Below are 17251 nucleotides of genomic sequence, written 5' to 3'. Positions count from 1 at the left end.
AGGTCTCTGCTCAGACTAAATACTTACAAGTCTTATCCTATTTTAATTTTTACAGCAGCCATGAGGGAGGTGATGTCTTTTAGAGGTAAGGAAACTAGGTCACTTGCCCTGGGTCACACAGCTAAAAACTTCCAGAGCCAGAATTTTAATATATAGCTATGTGTCTCCAATCCCATATTGTTACTGTTACCCCAAGTTGTGAGTCTCTTCAAAACTGTTTATCAATAGTCAACCAATCTTAATGTGTGGATGGATTAGTTGGAAACATCCTGTCAGTCTCCAGGGGGAAATTCAGCTATTTCTACAACATCCGCCAAAGGCCTGGGTGTCCCCATTCTCTTCAGATTCCATCCCAGTCAGAGAGTTGACAGAGCAGACCCTTGTGAGAAGTGCAAAATCTCTCCCCACCTTGATATGAGTGACTAAATGGGGGTTGGTGAAGACGATCTGATTTTCAGAACTTCTTACAAAAGGCACGTGGCCTTGGAAGGGATAGCACTTTATCATAGATAAACTGACAGCTGTCTGAGGGTGGTGCTGGGGAGAGGACCCTGACAGAGAGGTGAAGAAGAGAGATGTTGGAGACCTGGTGGCAAACTGTGTCCACTCTGTCCATTCTCAGCAAGGTACTACAGTGAGAGATGGAAAAGGATGTGTTCCCTAAAATTAAGCAAATAAAAGTAGGTTTATAGCCAGGTGCCATGGCACATACCTGTAACCCAGTGGCTAGGAAGGCTGAGGCAGGAGGGTCTCAAGTTCAAAGCCAACCTCAGCAAAGATAAAGGGATGAGCAATTTGGTGAAACCTTGTCTCTAAATAAAATACAAAATAGGACTGGAGATGTGGCTCAGTGGTTGAGTGCCCCTGAGTTCAATCCCTAGTACACCCCTCCCCCCAAAAAGGTAGGCTATAATGGGGTATGTATGGCATTTTCTAATTTTCTATACACATAGCAAGATCAGAAATCTCCACACCTGTTTACAATGCATAAATGTGAGTAGTGGCATTAAGAGTGAGTTTTCTATTTTTACTTTTATGTATTTTCTGGATTTCCTTTTGTGAACTATTACATTCATAGAAACTATTACATTTTTAATAGTGTCTAAGCTTTGATCCTTGATCACTGGAAAGGAGGCATTTCCCAGGCCCTTCCTACCTATCACTTACCTCTCCATTGCAGAAATTCTGTAACTGGACTGTTCTGGTGGCTACTAAAGGGTCCCTGTCTTCAAAGCCCTCTTAGCTCCAATGTGTCCTGCATACAACTTCAATCTCTGGCCATGCACCTTCCCAAGCCAGCTCCTTAGCAGTTACTCTCCTGGGGCATAAGCCTAGCCACACTGTCTAGATGGGAAGTAAGGATTTCCAAAGGGCAGGTGTGGGGCCCCCTGAAGTGAGTTGTGGATCTAGAAGAGAACAGCCCTGGAACATTTAGTGACAGTGAATTTCCTTGGGTGGTTCCACATGCCCCAAACACCTTCAGCTCCTGGGTTTCTTTAATGATAGCCAAGGTAAGCCAGGGACTGCCTAGGGAAAAGAACCTCTTCCCTCCCCTACCCCTTGCAGATGAGCCAGCCTCGGGGAGGCTGGATGACACTCAAGAAAACACGGAGGGGCATTTATCTCACTTATACATTTTTCTTCCATTAGCCTAAAAAACTTTCACTGGAAAAAGACAGTCTGCTTGGCGTGCAAGCTGCTTATCAAATCAGGCTGCAGCAGTCCCATTAGTCTTCAGCAGTCAGGCCCATTTCAGAGGGTGCAGACGAAGAGGAGTCTGGAATGATGAAATGTCATTAAGTGGAAAAGAGACTGTTACAAAGTAGGCTGGGTCCACGTTTGTCGAAGAATGTGGAAAACATTTGTATACATAAGAGTGGAACTCGGTGCCACAAGTGCTTCACGTGACAATGTTTAGTTATTTGTACTTGTGGATATTCACATGTACTTTTTAGTATTTTCAAATATTTGCTATAACCAGTGTGTATTATTTTATAAATATGTAAGGACAATTATGCTTTTTAAAATTAGCTGGTGGGGGATGGATCGTAAATGGGTGGAGGAATCTCAGGGAAATAGGAGAAAGCTCAGTGAGGCAGAGGAAGGGAGGGGGGCAGGGAGGAGAAACAGGGAAAAGGAAGACGGTGGAATGGATCTGACCTGACTTTTCTACATACATTTATGAATGTAATACAGTGAATCTCACTGTTATGTGTATCCACAAGGCACAAATTTTTTAAAAATACTATAAATAAACAGCAGAAAGATCAGTAGAGTAGAGGAAAGGAAATAGGGGATGGAGGGGGAGGAGAGGGAAAGGGGAAGCACTGGGGACCGAATTAGAGAAAATTATATTCCATGTTTGTATAATTATGTCAATGAATCCTAATATTACATATAACTAAAATGAACTAATAAAAAAGTAATCAAAAGCGCCAAAACAGAAACTGTGATCTTCTGTCTTTGGTGAGTTCACTGTGTAATTTTCTTTCATGTTTGTTTAAAGATTTTATCATTTAAAAACTATAATTCTGGCACTTTGACATAAACATTTTTTAATGTCAGTTGTATTCTTTCCTTACCCCTATATTAACATAAATTCTTCGTGTATTCACACAGCTTACTAGACAGGTGTGGAATAGCTGTGTGCTTACTATGCCACTCACCACCAGTAGCTTAGCAGGGCTGTTTTGGTAAAGGAAGCAAGGTATGTGGTGTGAAATTGTTTTAGGGTCTGATATCCCCAAAGTGTATATATTTTTGTTTGTTTTTTTGTTTTTTTTGGTACCAGGCATTGAACCCAGGGGCGATTAACCACTGAGCCACATCCCAGGTCTTTTTGTATTTTATTTAGAGACAGGGTCACACTGAGTTGCTTAGGGCCTTACTAAATTGTTGAGGCTGACTTTGAACTCAGTCATCCTGCCTCAGTCTCCTGAGCCACTTAGATTACAGGCATGTGCCACTGTACCTGGATCAAAGTATATATGTTTTTAACAAATTATTTTACTTGGTAAAGAATAGGTTACTGGGCCTTAACCATAAACAACTCCTGGGTATTAATATTTTAACTGTCATTTTAATAACTGTAATCCTGAAATACAGTGAAGGTTCTCACCTGAGTCTGAAGAGAGGTGGTCAGTGGGGGCATGTAGGGGTACCCCCCCATCTGATCTGATGTTCTTATTTTAATGATAATACCCAGGAGTTTTTTATTGTTAAGGCCCAGTAACCTAATCTTTACCAAGTAAAATAATTTGTTTCAAAATATGGGAAACTGAAAAAAAGGCAAAATTCAACAAGCCTATTTTTAAAGCCAAGTTTATTGACTATAATTTCACGTAGAGTAAAATTCACCTTCCTACTATACAGTTCTATGACTTTTCATGAATTCATATAGTTATGTAACTAAGACCACAATCAAGACATACCACAACAATTTATTCATTTACTGGTTGAAGTACATTAGAAGTATATTGTTTTCAGTTTTTGGCAATTATGGTTATATGCTCTATCACTGAGTAACGCCCCCAGCCCCTAGTTTTTGGCAATTATGAATGAAGCTATTATAAATGCCTTTTTTCATGTTATTATCATAGTTTTTTTTTTTAATGCTTAGGTGGTGGATTGCTGGATCAATGGTTAATACACATTTAACTCTATAAAAAACAGTGAAAAGGCTTTCAAAAGTAACTGTGCCATTTTGCATTTCCACCCAGAATGTTTGAGAGTTGCAGATGCTGAACATCTTTGCCAGCTTTTGTTATTTTTCACCATTCTAATAGACTTGTACACCAGGCTCATGGCTATTCAAATATACTTCATTTGCATTTCCCTCATAACTAACGATGTTGACATGTTTTAATATACTTATTTCCCATAAGCATATCTTCCTTGCTGAAGGATCTGCTAAAATCTGCCAATTTTTAAAATCATGTTTTTGGTCTTATTATTATTATCCAGAGAGTTCCTTATATGTTCTGGAACTAATGACTTTATCAGATATGTGTTTTGCAAATATTTTCTCCCATTTTGTGCTTGTCTTTTTATTCTCTTAAAAGCATCTTTTGAAGAACAGATGTTTTCATTTTGAAAACATTCAATTTATCTTTTTTATGAATTATAATTTTTGATTTTATATCTACAAATCTTCTAACTTAAGGCCACAAAAGTTTTTTCCCTAGAAGTTGTATTTTTTAGTGTTTTACATTTAGATCTATAAAAAATCCATTTTTACTTAATTTTTAATTATGATGCCAGGCATTGATCAAGTTTCTTTTTTTTTTTTTTTACATTTGGAAATCTGATTGTCAGAACCACTTTGAATAACCTGCACATATGTTTACTGGGCAGTTAAGTAAACATACAGTGGATTTCAATATGCTTACCTGTGTGTTCTTGGTAATTCTTTCAATCATTCATTTACTCAAGTATCCGAAATACTTGAAAATGCTATTGATACCAAATGCTATGGTTTAGGTCTGGTCTAAGTATCCAGCAAGGATCCATTGTGATTAAAGTCTTGGCACCTGTGGTGGTGTATTTGGGGAGTGGTGGAACTTTGGGAAGTGGAGTCCAGTGGGAAGTCCTTAGATCATGTAACCACTTGAGTTCTTGGTGAAAGTCTGACCATGCCCATCCTCTTTCTCTCTGCTCTTGTTCAAAATGTGACTGTTCCTACATGCACTTCCACCCTGATGCGTCACCCTCCATACCCTCACCAATGGAGCCTCTGATTCTGGACTTTGAACTTCCAAAGCTGTAAGCTAAATAAAACTTTTCTCCATAAGTTAGCTGACTCAAGTATATAATTGTAGGAATGCAAAGCTGACTGATAAACTAATTGAGAATAACCACTGTCTTAAGGTGTTTACCATGTTGTGTAGGAAACATAAATGTCAATAGTAGCTGGGTGCAGTGTGCACGCCTATAATCCCAGCAGATCAGCACTGAAACAGGCAGGAGAATTGCAAGTTCAAAGCCAGTTTCAGCAATTTAGTGAGGTCCTAAGAAACTTAATGAGACTCTGTCTTGAAATACAATATAAAAAGGACTGGGGATATGGCTCAGTGGTTAAGTGCCCCTGGATTCAAACCCTAATACTAAAAACAGAAACAAAAACAACACTTGTCAATAATATATAACCATAAAATGATGCAGATAAAAACAATCTGCAAATCATCTGCCCAAGCATAAAATCTGAATCATTTTTTCAGTCAGGTCAAGAGCCTACCAAAGTATTCAGGAAGAAGCAATGTAACGAGCTGATAATGGAGATAACTGAGTAAAAACCCATCCCTTTGGACAACTGCATGGTGAACACATTGGGGAAATGCCAACTCAGGAAAATTTAAATGGGCATGTTAAAATGCTGGAAGGGTAGGGAGAACATTGACCTGAAAAAATACTCATTTGGCAGCTTTAACAAAGTCGTATCAGTATTCTGGGACTCCATTTCCACATCTATCAAAAGGAGAACTTGGACCAGGTATTCTATGTGTTCCTTTCAGGAAAAATAACACAAAACCGAAATTTTGATGCTATAGCACTGAAACAGTTACAATCACATTAGGTGGCTTGATTGATGCTAAACTGAAAGATCTAACTATTGAACCAGTAGGCAAATATATCTGTGTGTGGTGATGGAATTAAAGAACATTTCTCATAAGATTATGCCATATTATATACCACATTGTTTGAGAAGGAACATTCATGAGAAAATGAATCAGTGGGCATTATTGATATTTTCAAAACCTTGTAAGAAGATCTGTGTAAAGTTTATTGCAGTATTTCCCATTCATCAATGATTACTCATTTCCCCCATTGTGTCCAGGGACCTGCTAAAAGACAGGAAGTAAAAGGTATTTTAAAAAGAAACATTTTTTCTGGATGATGAACTAGAAAGAGGGGAGCCAATTAAAGAATTGGCCTTCGTTAATATTTCGTGTCATGTGGAAAAGAATGAAACTGATATCAAACATCCTGATTTGGGAATGTCAGTCTAATGGGAACAATCTTGCAAAATTTTATGAAGCCAGGGGGTGATTAAGGTAAGCCAAATTATATTAATAAGGTGACAGGCATCCAAAGTTCCAGTTAAGACAAAGAGCAGTGGTACAGTATTCAACAGGGATAGCAGCCTCCACATTCCAAAAAGCTTGTGGAGCTAAAAAGAGTAAAACATGTCATGGCCATCAATTACCCCTATTAGGATGTGGGTTAATTCTGAGTGGAATTCAGCATGGATCAGAAACAATATTCTTTTATAAAAACCACGGGGGCCTCCAGACTAGAAAACCACCAACAGAATTCCGATTGCCAAATGTTAAAGAAAACCCAATTGGGCAGAAGGATTTATGTCGTTCTAGAAATGTAATCATGTGATACCAGATTTTTTTAATGACTTCATCTATAAATAAAAAACGTTTAACAGATATGATTAGCAATAAAAGTATTAACATTCTGAAGAGAATAATGAACCTCATTACTCCAAGGAAAGATTAAGAATTATAATTTAAGAGGGCAGAGCTGGTGCTTAGAGACGGCAGGAGCTCTTTCGCCATGGCTGTCGGGTCGAACAGAACCAGGATGCCACAGTGTACGTGGGGGGCCTAGGTGAGAAGGTTCATGAACCACTTCTGTGGGAACTCTTTCTCCAGGCAGGGCCCGTGGTCAACACCCACATGCCAAAATATAGAGCCACTGGTCAGCACTTTGTTGAATTCTTGAGTGAGGAAGATGCTGACTGTGCCATTAAGATCATGAACCTGATCAAACTCTATGGACAGCCAATATGTGTAAACAGGGCATCTGCTCACAACAAAAACCTGGATGTAGGGGCCAACATTTTCACTGGGAACCTGGACCCAGAGATTGATGAGAAGCTGCTTTATAATACTTTCAGCGCCTTTGGGCTCATCTTACAAATACCTAAAATTATGTGGGACCCTGATACAGGCAACTCCAAAGGTTAAGCCTTTATTAATTTTGCTTCGTTTGATGATTCAGATGCAGCCATTGAGGCCATGAATGAGCAGTGCCTCTGTAACTGCCTTATCACTATATCTTACTTGTTCAAGAAGAACTCTAAGGGGGACCGCCATGTCTCAGCAGCTGAACAACTTCTAGTAGCCCAGAACCCACTCTCCCAGACTGACCGTCCTTATTAGCTATTCACAGATGCACCCCTTCCACTTCCACCCCCAATCCTGGGGTGCCATCATTGGGGTCTGGGCTTCCTCTACCAGGCATGCCTCCTCCTTGCTACCTCCAGTGCCGCCTCCTGGAGCCCTCTCACCTCCGGCCATGCCCCCACCACCTATGCCTCCTGGGGCTGGAGGACATAGCCCTCCATCATCAGGAACCACAGGGGCTGGACATCCTGGTCATGGACATTCTCACCCTCACCTGTTCCCACCAGGTGGGATGCCCCATCCAGGAATGTCCCATATGCAGCTGGCCTACATGGCCCTCATGGCTTAGGATACTCACATGCTAGACCTCCACGCTCTGGGGGGCAACCGCCACCCTGACCACCACCTGGAATGCCTCATCCTGAACCTCCTCCAGTGGGCATGCCCCCACTGCCAGGACCTCCACTTGGATCTCCCATGGGTCGCCCAGGTCCTATGCCTCCTCTTGGTGTGTGTGGGCCTCCTCCACTGATGCCACCTCATGGATACACTGGCCCTCACTATGGCTATCAATGGGGGCCCCCTCGCCATCCAGATGCCCCCACCTCCAGTTCCCTGTTGTGGCCCACTTTGGGGCCCTTTCCCTTGGTAAATTCTCATTCTTCTTCCTCCTGTTATATCCTTCTGATATCCTTTCCATTCCTTGGACCAATCAGAGTTGCTATAGCTCCTTGGGGCTAGGGCATTAATCCCTCTCAGTCCCCCGCCAATGCAATTGTTTTTAAAGGAGGTTTTTCTTTTCTTTTTCTAATTATTTATTATTTTTTAATTTTTTACATTGGTCCTAAGTGTTTTGCAGATGCCCAGAGAAAATAAAACTATGTTGCTTGTTTTAAAAAAAATAATTATAATTTGAGCCAGGTGCATGTCTGTAATCTCAGCAGCTCAGGAGGAGGCTCAGGCAGAAGGATCGCAAGTTCAAAGCCAGACTCAGCAATGGAGAGGCGCTAAGCAATTTGGCTGTCTCTAAATAAAATACAAAATAAGGCTAGGGATGTGACTCAGTGGTTGAGTGCCCCTGAGTTCATTCTCCAGTACCAAAAAAAAAAAAAAGAATTATAATTTGAACAATTTTCTATAAGAATTAACTAATGAGCTATTGGGCTCCATCATCCATTGATTTCAAGGGATTGAATGTTTTCAGAATGACTTCATGGAGGGGCTGTTTGCCATCTTGGTCTCAGGAAACCAAGAGCCAAACAAATTTTCTTTCACATTCTATCAGATCATAAAAAGTAGGAGCTTTTATGTTGAGTTCTGAGAAAGTTCATCCTGTTGGAGCAGCTACAGTTCATCAAGTCTAAAGTTTACATTTGGAGGAAACAGCTTTCTGCAGATTTACTTTTCTATGCCAACTTCCTAAGGAAATGAACAATCTGCTCCAAGATGGTGCCCTATCCTTGCCATCTTAGATGTCCTGTTCATTAGCAGACCATCCCTGTGGTAATTGTCCTCTGGACCCCAGTGAAATATTTAGATTGTTATAGCAAGCACCCAAGTGAATTCTCACAATCACACTCTGAATCCAAAATAACATTATTTCAGGCAACTATCAATACAGGAAAAATTGAATGATGAGGTTACATGAACAACAGAAAACAGTTTGGTGGACTTGAAACTTGCATCAAAAGTAACTCAAGGCATACTTAGACTCTTGTGAAGTAATTGTGGTTAGTATAGTTACACTCACAATGAGTAGTCAAATATTAAATGTTAAAATAAGTTCTTTTTACAATCTTTTGAGGAATACCCTGATGGTCCCAAATGGGCATAAGGAATAGTTAATGGTAGAGATGACTCCAAAAGAAGGTGAACTCAAACCCAAGTCATAGTCTGTGGCTCTGTTTGGCTATAGTTGAACACATACCTGTCCTGAGAGCTATCTCTATATAATTTCTTTTTCTAAAAAATGAGGTTTCTGGGGCTGGGGATGTGGCTCATGCGGTAGCGCGCTTGCCTGGCATGTGTGCGGCCTGAGTTCGATCCTCAGCACCACATACAAACAAAGATGTTGTGTCCGCCGAGAACTAAAAAATAAATATTAACAAAAAGAAGGAGACTTACTTTAAAAAAAATAAATAAATAAAATTTAAAAATGAGGTTTCTTCATCATGGAACAGTGCACAGAGTACACATCATATAACAGATCTGGTCTTATTCTTCTTTTCTAAGTAATTTCTAAGTGATTCTAGCCCTTAGGAAAGAGAAGGAAAAGTCAGGGATATGGTGCAACCTGATACAACCTGAACTCAACTAAAGGAGACTCAAGGAGAGTTATTATAACCTTTAGGCCAACTGCACAGAGACCAGAATGGCTGCTCTGAAACCCTATGAAAGGAAAACTCACATAAGACTCTTACTCCATCCTAATCTGCATAAACCCAGCGAGCACACGGAGTAAATTGCTTTGATCCTACTCAAGAGATAGCTAATGAAAATGTTGAGCTTTATTCTTCAGCAGGGCAATGCACACAGGCAAAGTTGCCCCAATTGTTAAAAATATTAAAATATTTCTGTAACTCTTGAAAAAGAACTGCTGCCTGAACCACCCGGAGTGTTGCCAGCTCCCTTTCTTCCCAAGGTCCTCCACTGGGACCCCCCCAGACCTCCACGTGCTCCAGCTAGTACAGGGTGAATGCCCAATCCCCAAGGACCTTGCTGCTGCCTGCAGGTCCATTCTGACTGACAGGTGCCTGGAGAGCTGCAGTGATTATATTATAAAGAATAAATATTAACAAAAAGAAGGAGGCTTACTTTAAAAAAATAAATAAATTTTATAAATATTTCAATTATCCTATCTGTTCTTAGGCAATGCTCATAAGTGACTCTTTGGTGACTAAACCAAAGAGTTATTTTAAAAAATAATAATAATAAAAACAGTACAAGATGAAAAGGGAAATGCACAGCCATGCGTTTTTACACTACCCCTAGTTTTTTTATACTACTACCCCTAGTAGTTTTTATACTATTCCCTACCCCCGGCAATCTTGGGTTAGTCCCTTCCCAAGGTTGCCAGGACTAGCCCAAGGTTGCCGGGGGTAGGGAGTGAGGGGTTCTTAATTCTGCAGATCTGGGGCCTGCTATCGGAAGACGGATTTTTCTTGGTCTTGAGTGAGTGGCATAGCAATACCTAATCACCTCCTTTAGGAGAAGCTGAGAAGAACAGATCATAGCTGAGAAGCAATAGGAACCCCAGAGAAGAAAGGTCCCATGTAAATATGCAAGAGGATTAAAAATAGAGAAAGAGAAAAGTCATCCAAACCACAAATGTATTTTCAGATTGCCAAGGTCCTGAACTCCTGGGTCTTACGCACCTCCGTGTGAATGGCGCTCTTACCAAAATGAGAGGGAATTTAGCTCAGCTGAGGAACATATAAGGGAAGTTGAGGGAACAGTTCCAGATGGGGCAGTATAAAAACGCAGAAGGAACATTTCATTCCTTTAAAGAGTAAATACCACCAAAGGTCCCAATTCAGCCCAGGCATGGGCGAGCTCTGAGCTTGCTGCACTTACAAAATGTGCCTTCAGGGGATGGCATGAAACTTGGCCATGCAGTAGGATTTCATTCATCTAGCCTGTGTTCGTAGTGTTTACAAACTTGGTCTCAGAACCAAAATATACAGTGGGAGGTCCTAGGCCAAAACTTTCAAGCAAATGACTTTTTGTGGCCATTTCTTCCATCCCCCTTTTCCATTTATCTTAGCTCTCCCGGGTCCGTCTATCCCCGTCCCGAGTGCATTTTGGCCAAGGGTATGAAGTTCATGTTCCATTCAGGACCTGGAGGAGTAAATCTCTCCCACTGGCTTTGGGCACATTCTGAGGGGGGAGAGAGGGCCCTATGGAGGTGGGGAGTCGGACGTGGTGGGGTTCCTCAGACAACAGACATGCCATCTTTCAGGGCTGTGATTGCAGTTGTCCAAGTAACCAGGAGATTTGATTCTCATAGCTAAGCACCAGCACAGGGGACTTGATAGAGTTTGAGTGAGGAGTGCCTTTCCTTCAGTCCACTGGGTGCCCCGCCATCACAGGAAGTGAGTTAAGCAAAGAGGCCCCCCCCCGAAAGAAGGGGAGCCACCAAAGCAGCAGGTACACCAGCAGGGAAGGGGACCATCAAGGACTATTTATCACTGACAAAAGAATTGCTGCCCCATGATGGTAATAAAAAGCAGACCAGTTTTATGTTGGCTCCTAAATTATTATTATTGATTTTTAAAGTCTCCACGGATGACATAGGTCTTTATTCAGTGTACCAGCAGGGAGCCACTCGACCCAATACCTGCTCACCCCTGCCCAGGACGTCCCCATACCAGAGGGGGTTTCTGAGCCCCCTCAGAGTTTTCCTGGGAGCTGAAGTCTGAGAAGTTTTTTCAGGGAAAAAAAAAAAATCTAATCATATCCAACTTAGGAACTGAGGCAGAGGTGGGGCCCAGAACATGGGTCTTCACGTTCTGCGAGGACACCCTTCGGCAGGACAGGACAGGACAGGAACAGGCTGCACCTTCTGCAGGACAGTCACACTCACTGTTCCTGGTGGCTGTGGCATCACAGGAGGCCCAGCCTGTGTCCTCTTGTTGCTAGGGCGATTTAAAAATAGCTTCTGTGGCCAGGGAGGAGGGGGACAGGGAAAGAAGGGAAGATGAGTGACTTTTTACAGAAAAACTACAGGCAATGAATCCTGCCTTGGTGCCATGAGGGGATCTTGTGTCTACTCTATTTTTTTTTTTTTTCCCCTGGAGGAAAAGCTTTATGTCCTGGGTCTGCTGTGGGCTCTTTCTGGGAAGGACCCAGCTGCCTCTGGAGAAGGCCTGTCACTCGTTGGTCAGCAGGACGCGGGCAGGCCCTGGGTAGGAGGAGGAAACGCCACTCAGCCTGCTCGGCTGGGACAGAGGAGGGGGCTTTGCAGGTCAGCTTTGCCAGCACCAGCACCGCAGTGGCCCCAGGAGAGGCTGTGGGCAGGGGAAGAGTCGGGGACCCTGCTGGGCTCACCAGCGACACCCTCTTCAGCTTTGTACCTAGGGAATGGCCATTTTTGGTGTCCCTGTCAATCGGCTGGTGCTTTGCATAGGGCAATACCAGCCAGAGTCCCAGGCCGATGTCTCTCTAAATTTAGGACATTTTCCCAGTTCACTGTGAATGTTTGAAGCCAAGTGTCACAAAAAAGCTAACCAGCTGATTTTGAATATGACTTGGTAGGTGTCCCAGGAAGTGACCAAGGTACATTTCCCTCTTCATCTCTTCCTACTCCACTTTAGGAGACTGTATGTCACCATAACCTGGCTTGGGGAGAAATCAAGTAGCTCTTTTTTTTTTTTCCCCTCCAAGAAAAGATTCAAGATTCTTGAATTAAACTGTGCCAGAAACTTCTTTGCTAAGCAGTTTCTGATTCCCTCAAAGAAGCGATCAAATGAAATTGATAATTCATGTCATGGAATATTATAGACCATAGAAAAATCATCAAAGGATCATTAAAACATGCAAAAATATTTATAGTAAATTGAACAACAGGTCTCCAAAGAATATGTATGTAATCTCAATTTTTACAATTGTGAAACATATGTATATAAATATTATATCTTATTCAATATCAGACATGTAATTATATATATATATATACCATTATACATACATATATGTATATATTTTGTATTTTATAGATATATGCATATATAAACAATCTGAAATTCTGCTTGTATTTTATGGATATATGTACGAATGTGTGTATACATATATGTATATGTACACAATTTTGTCTTCTGTATGCTTTTATTTACACTTCAAATTTCTACAAGGTGTGTTTTGTTTACCTAATAACATCTGAATGGGATTATTTTTTTAAAAAATCCATATTACCAAGGTGTTCTCCCTCAGGCATGTCCAAATAAAGGCAGAATAGTGGTCTAGTGACAGGATTGGTCTTATCCTGCCTTTAGAAACTCTCAGAGAGTGTAAAACCAAAGCAATGTTCCTTGGTGGCAGAGGGATGGTGGAGATGACCTTCTTAGGTCCTAAAGTCAAATCACTGCTTTAAATTTAACTTGCCACCAAAAACCTTCCAGAAGGAACTATTTAGAACCTTCCTAACTGTCTAGTCATGTCATCAACCAAAATGTTCTTCCTCTCTTCCCTCCTCCGCTCTAGGCTGTAACTGATCCTAGTGGGCTCAGGAAAGGATGAGGCCCCAGGACCAGGGAGCCACCTAGAACCATCCAAGCACACGCACAGCCTTCCAGGGGCCTGGCACATGGCCAGCTGGTGTGTGACAGGAGGATGACCATTTGAGTGCCCCCCTCACTGCCTGAACTGTTCTCCAAGTCTCCACGGTGACTCACACCAGGCTGGCAGAATCTCACTTTGGGCAGGGCTAGCTCCCTTCTTTCTGCATCTGAATTTCAGTTTCCTCTTTGGCTAAATGAGGAACTTCGACTTGATGAGCTCTAAGTTTCCTTCTGGCTCTGTGATTGACAGCAGTTGTTTGAACAGTTGCATCTCAAGTATTGGATGTGCCAAACCCCATTTGCCCCCTGAAATGTGCAAAGTCATGAGCTGCAAATCTAGGATTGAGGCTGCCAGAGTTTTGATGCTGGATGTCCCACAAAGACCCGGTTGTTAAAGAATTGGTCCCAGGTTGGCAATTTGGGGAGGTGATGTAAATTTTAAGAGGTGGGGCATGCATTCATAGGAGACTGGGGGATTCCGTTTTTTTTCCTCTCTCTTTTTGCTTCTGGTTCATCATGTAAGTGGTTTGCTCTGCTGCACAGTGCTGCCATGATGTGCTATCCTTGTCAGAGGACCAAAGCAATAGGGCCACTTGATCTTGGGCTGGAATCTTCAAACCCATGAGCCAAAAACCTTTTATCTTTATAAGTTAATTGTCTTAGGTATTTCACTGTAGTAACAGGAAGCCAACTTACACCCAGGCACGTGCTGGGGCCCAAGGACTGAATCTACTCCACAGAAATGTTTTGTTTGGTCCATAGTGTTATAAGGGCACAGAATTTAAAAAGAAAAAGTAATACATTTACCAATAGCTAAAGAATAGGTACATATTGAATAAAACCTATGTTTCTAGATTTTATTGGAAAATCATAAAAATCTGGCAGTGGATCTTTGTAGACTTAACCTGCTGGATCTGAGAGGTGGATACTTCTTCTGGTATAGAGGTGTGGACTTTCCAAGTCTCCCCCAGCCCCCCTCATTCCCTACTGTCTCTTGGACTTGGAGACTGAATGGTAGTTGCTGTTATCATTTTTCTTATGCCAAATCTTTAGTCACTCATGTTCCTGATTATCCCTTGCAAGCAGCTGAGTTTGCAATTTCTGATTCCTTGGGGGCAAAGATTGTCTTTGGATCCTCCACAAGGCTTTTCTTAGTAAGAACACGTGGAAATCCCAATGAATGTTTGCTTCTAGCTACCTAAAATGTAGGGTAGAAAGTCGACAACCTTTGTGTCTGGGGTTTCCCTGTATTCCTAGGTGAATCTCCCTCCTTTCCACGAAGCAGAAGGATTTTCTCTAAAGAGTAAGCCCCTGGTTAGCACAGGCTCTCGACTCATGAAGCCTGATTCCTGGCTTGTATTTCCTCGGACTGTGTGTAAGGAGGTTTAGCTTAGTCCAACTTCTCACTTGGAGGAGGACTTGGCAGATACTTCATGCAAAGGGATTCCAGAATCCCCTCATATATCACTTTTGACATTCAGTTGAAAACACAAGAGCCGATTTCTCATGTGCCAGCCATCTGAAGACAGAATCTTCATCCTGTTTATCGACACTCTGGGTTTGGATGAGCTGCCAATAAATACAGAGATAGCAGCTTCTGGAGATGTGTTGGGGAGGAGGAAGCCAGCATTCCTATCTCCTCACCTCTGCTCTGAGCACTGTCTATTTGTCAAGTTACTGCTTTACTATTCCCACTCCCCTCCCCCTCCAGTGATTCTATTTTTGGTTAAAGTGAAAACATGCTGTATGGTAAGACAGGTACTTCAAAGAGTAAGTCAAGAATAGCCAATTAGCTTAGGGTAAAGAAGTTGAGAAAAATAACATGCCTTTTATTTAGAAATAGGATAGGCATAAAACTTACCTTCCACACCAGGCTCTTTGGAAAGTGGGAGGAGGTGCTAATTGGGCAGGATTATAGGCATCAATTGGAAATGTCCCAGGAAAATTTAAAAGTCAGATGTCATTATTTTTAAAAAGCTCAGAATAATGATTTTCATTCATGGTAGGGTTGGGTGCTTCATGGAAAAAAAAAATATCTTGAGCCATTTATAGCAAAACTATTCCAGAGGGGAGAAAGAGGTTATAAGCTGTATTAGTGAGCCTTCTGTTACTATGATCAAATGCCTCAAGTAATCAACTTAAAAGGGAGAAAGGTTTATTTTGACTCACATTTTCAGAGGTTTCAGTCCATGGGGACTTGGACCCATTGCTGTGACAGAGGAGGCCAGTTCACCTCAGGACAGCCAGAAAGCAGAATGAGAGGAAGGGGGCCAGGGTCCTAATAGCCCCTTCAAGGACACACCTGCATTGATTTAACTTTCTTTCACTATAGCCCACCTCCTAAAGGTTCTATTACCTCCCAATAGTACCATAGGCTGAAGACCAAGGTTTCCACACATGAATCTTTGGGAGACTTTTGAAGTACAGACTATTGCAATGGGAATAAGCTAATCACAGGCTCATCTGAGAATTCCCAGCTATCCCTTTAGTTTTTACAATTCCTGTTTTTGCCAGCTGGGGCCATAACATTGACTGTAAACACTTCCTACCTAAGAATTCAGCTGCTGCTGGGCATGGCGGTCCACACCTAGAATCCCAGTGGCTCAGGAGTCCGAGACAGAAGGATCACAAGTTCAAGGCCAGCCTCAGCACTTCTGCAAGGCTCTACGCAACTTAGTGAGACCCTGCCTCAAAATAAAACTAAAAAGGGCTGGGGATGTGGCTCAGTGGTTAAATGCCCCTGGGTTCAATCCCTGGTACCAAACAAAGTATTCAGCTTCCACCTAAGTTCTAAATCTAATCAATTTCTGATTTCATTCTGCAGAAGACAAATCAAAGCAAATGACATGTCCTGAATAGAGTCACTGTTTCCTTATCTACCTGGAGCAGTACCGACTGCAGCCAGAGTTCGATCCTTTTTCCACATGAGGTTACTTAGCCATTAGCAGCAACTTACCTGTCCTTACCTGGAGACTCCGCCCTACCCCATGAAACGGCATCTGTCATTGCCTCAGTCTTGGTGGGCACCTCTTCTGGAGTCGAGACCAAAATAGAGAGCTTAAACATGGCTTCACTGCAACAGTACACACAGACTTGCCAGCCTTCCACTCAAGATGTGGACTACCGCACATTCCACCACTCAGCGCCATGTGAATCCAGTTCTCCCCTCCACGGAGGCCCTCTTGCAACTCCACTCTTAAGGTTAATTTCTGTGTTGGTCGGGTTTTTATGTGAGTGGGAAGATTCCTTTTGGTAAGGGGAATGTACACTAAGATGCACAGGGTAGCCCACTTACTCCTAGCAGCCCACTTACTCTGGTTCCACATTTTGCTAAAACTGTGAATGCAGAACTAGAATACCTGAGAACAAGCGCTCAGGGCTGCATGGGTTTACAAACTTCTCTGGAGAGAGCTGACATAATATACTTCCTACAATAGGGAATTTGAGCTGGGTGCGGTGGCGAGTGCCTGTAATCCCAACAGCTCAGGAAGCTGAAGCAGGAGGATCCCAGGTTCAAAGCCAGCCTCAGCAACTTAGTGAGACTGTCTCTAAATAAAATATGAAAAATGGCTGGGGATGTGGCTCAGTGGTTAAGAGCCCCGAGGTTCAATTCCCAGTACAAACACAACAACAGGGAATTTGACTGAGTCAGGTGGTTACCATCCAAATAGAGTGCTCCTTCTCTGGGAAGTGATTTGTGTCAACTCTTCCCACAGGTTTGGCTTTTCTTATATTTAGTCAACCCACAGGCTCATCATTTGGGGTGAGGTCATCAGAATTGTGCTACTCAGTTCACTTGGCAAGAGCCACAGCAGCTGAGGCAGGAAGGGGTTTTGAGTCCCT

General features: G+C 42.2%; 1 pseudogene; it reads left to right on the top strand.

Annotated features, from left to right (window-relative positions):
- Positions 1-7785, top strand: part of LOC113183087 (splicing factor 3B subunit 4 pseudogene) — a 38407-nt pseudogene extending 30622 nt beyond the window's left edge.
- Positions 7786-17251: the final 9466 nt, after the last annotated feature.

Source organism: Urocitellus parryii, chromosome 2, assembly GCF_045843805.1.
Source record: "Urocitellus parryii isolate mUroPar1 chromosome 2, mUroPar1.hap1, whole genome shotgun sequence".
Classification (NCBI taxonomy): Eukaryota; Metazoa; Chordata; class Mammalia; order Rodentia; family Sciuridae; genus Urocitellus; species Urocitellus parryii.
The sequence above is the reverse complement of the archived record's forward strand: the minus strand, read 5'-3'. Positions and strand labels throughout refer to the sequence as shown.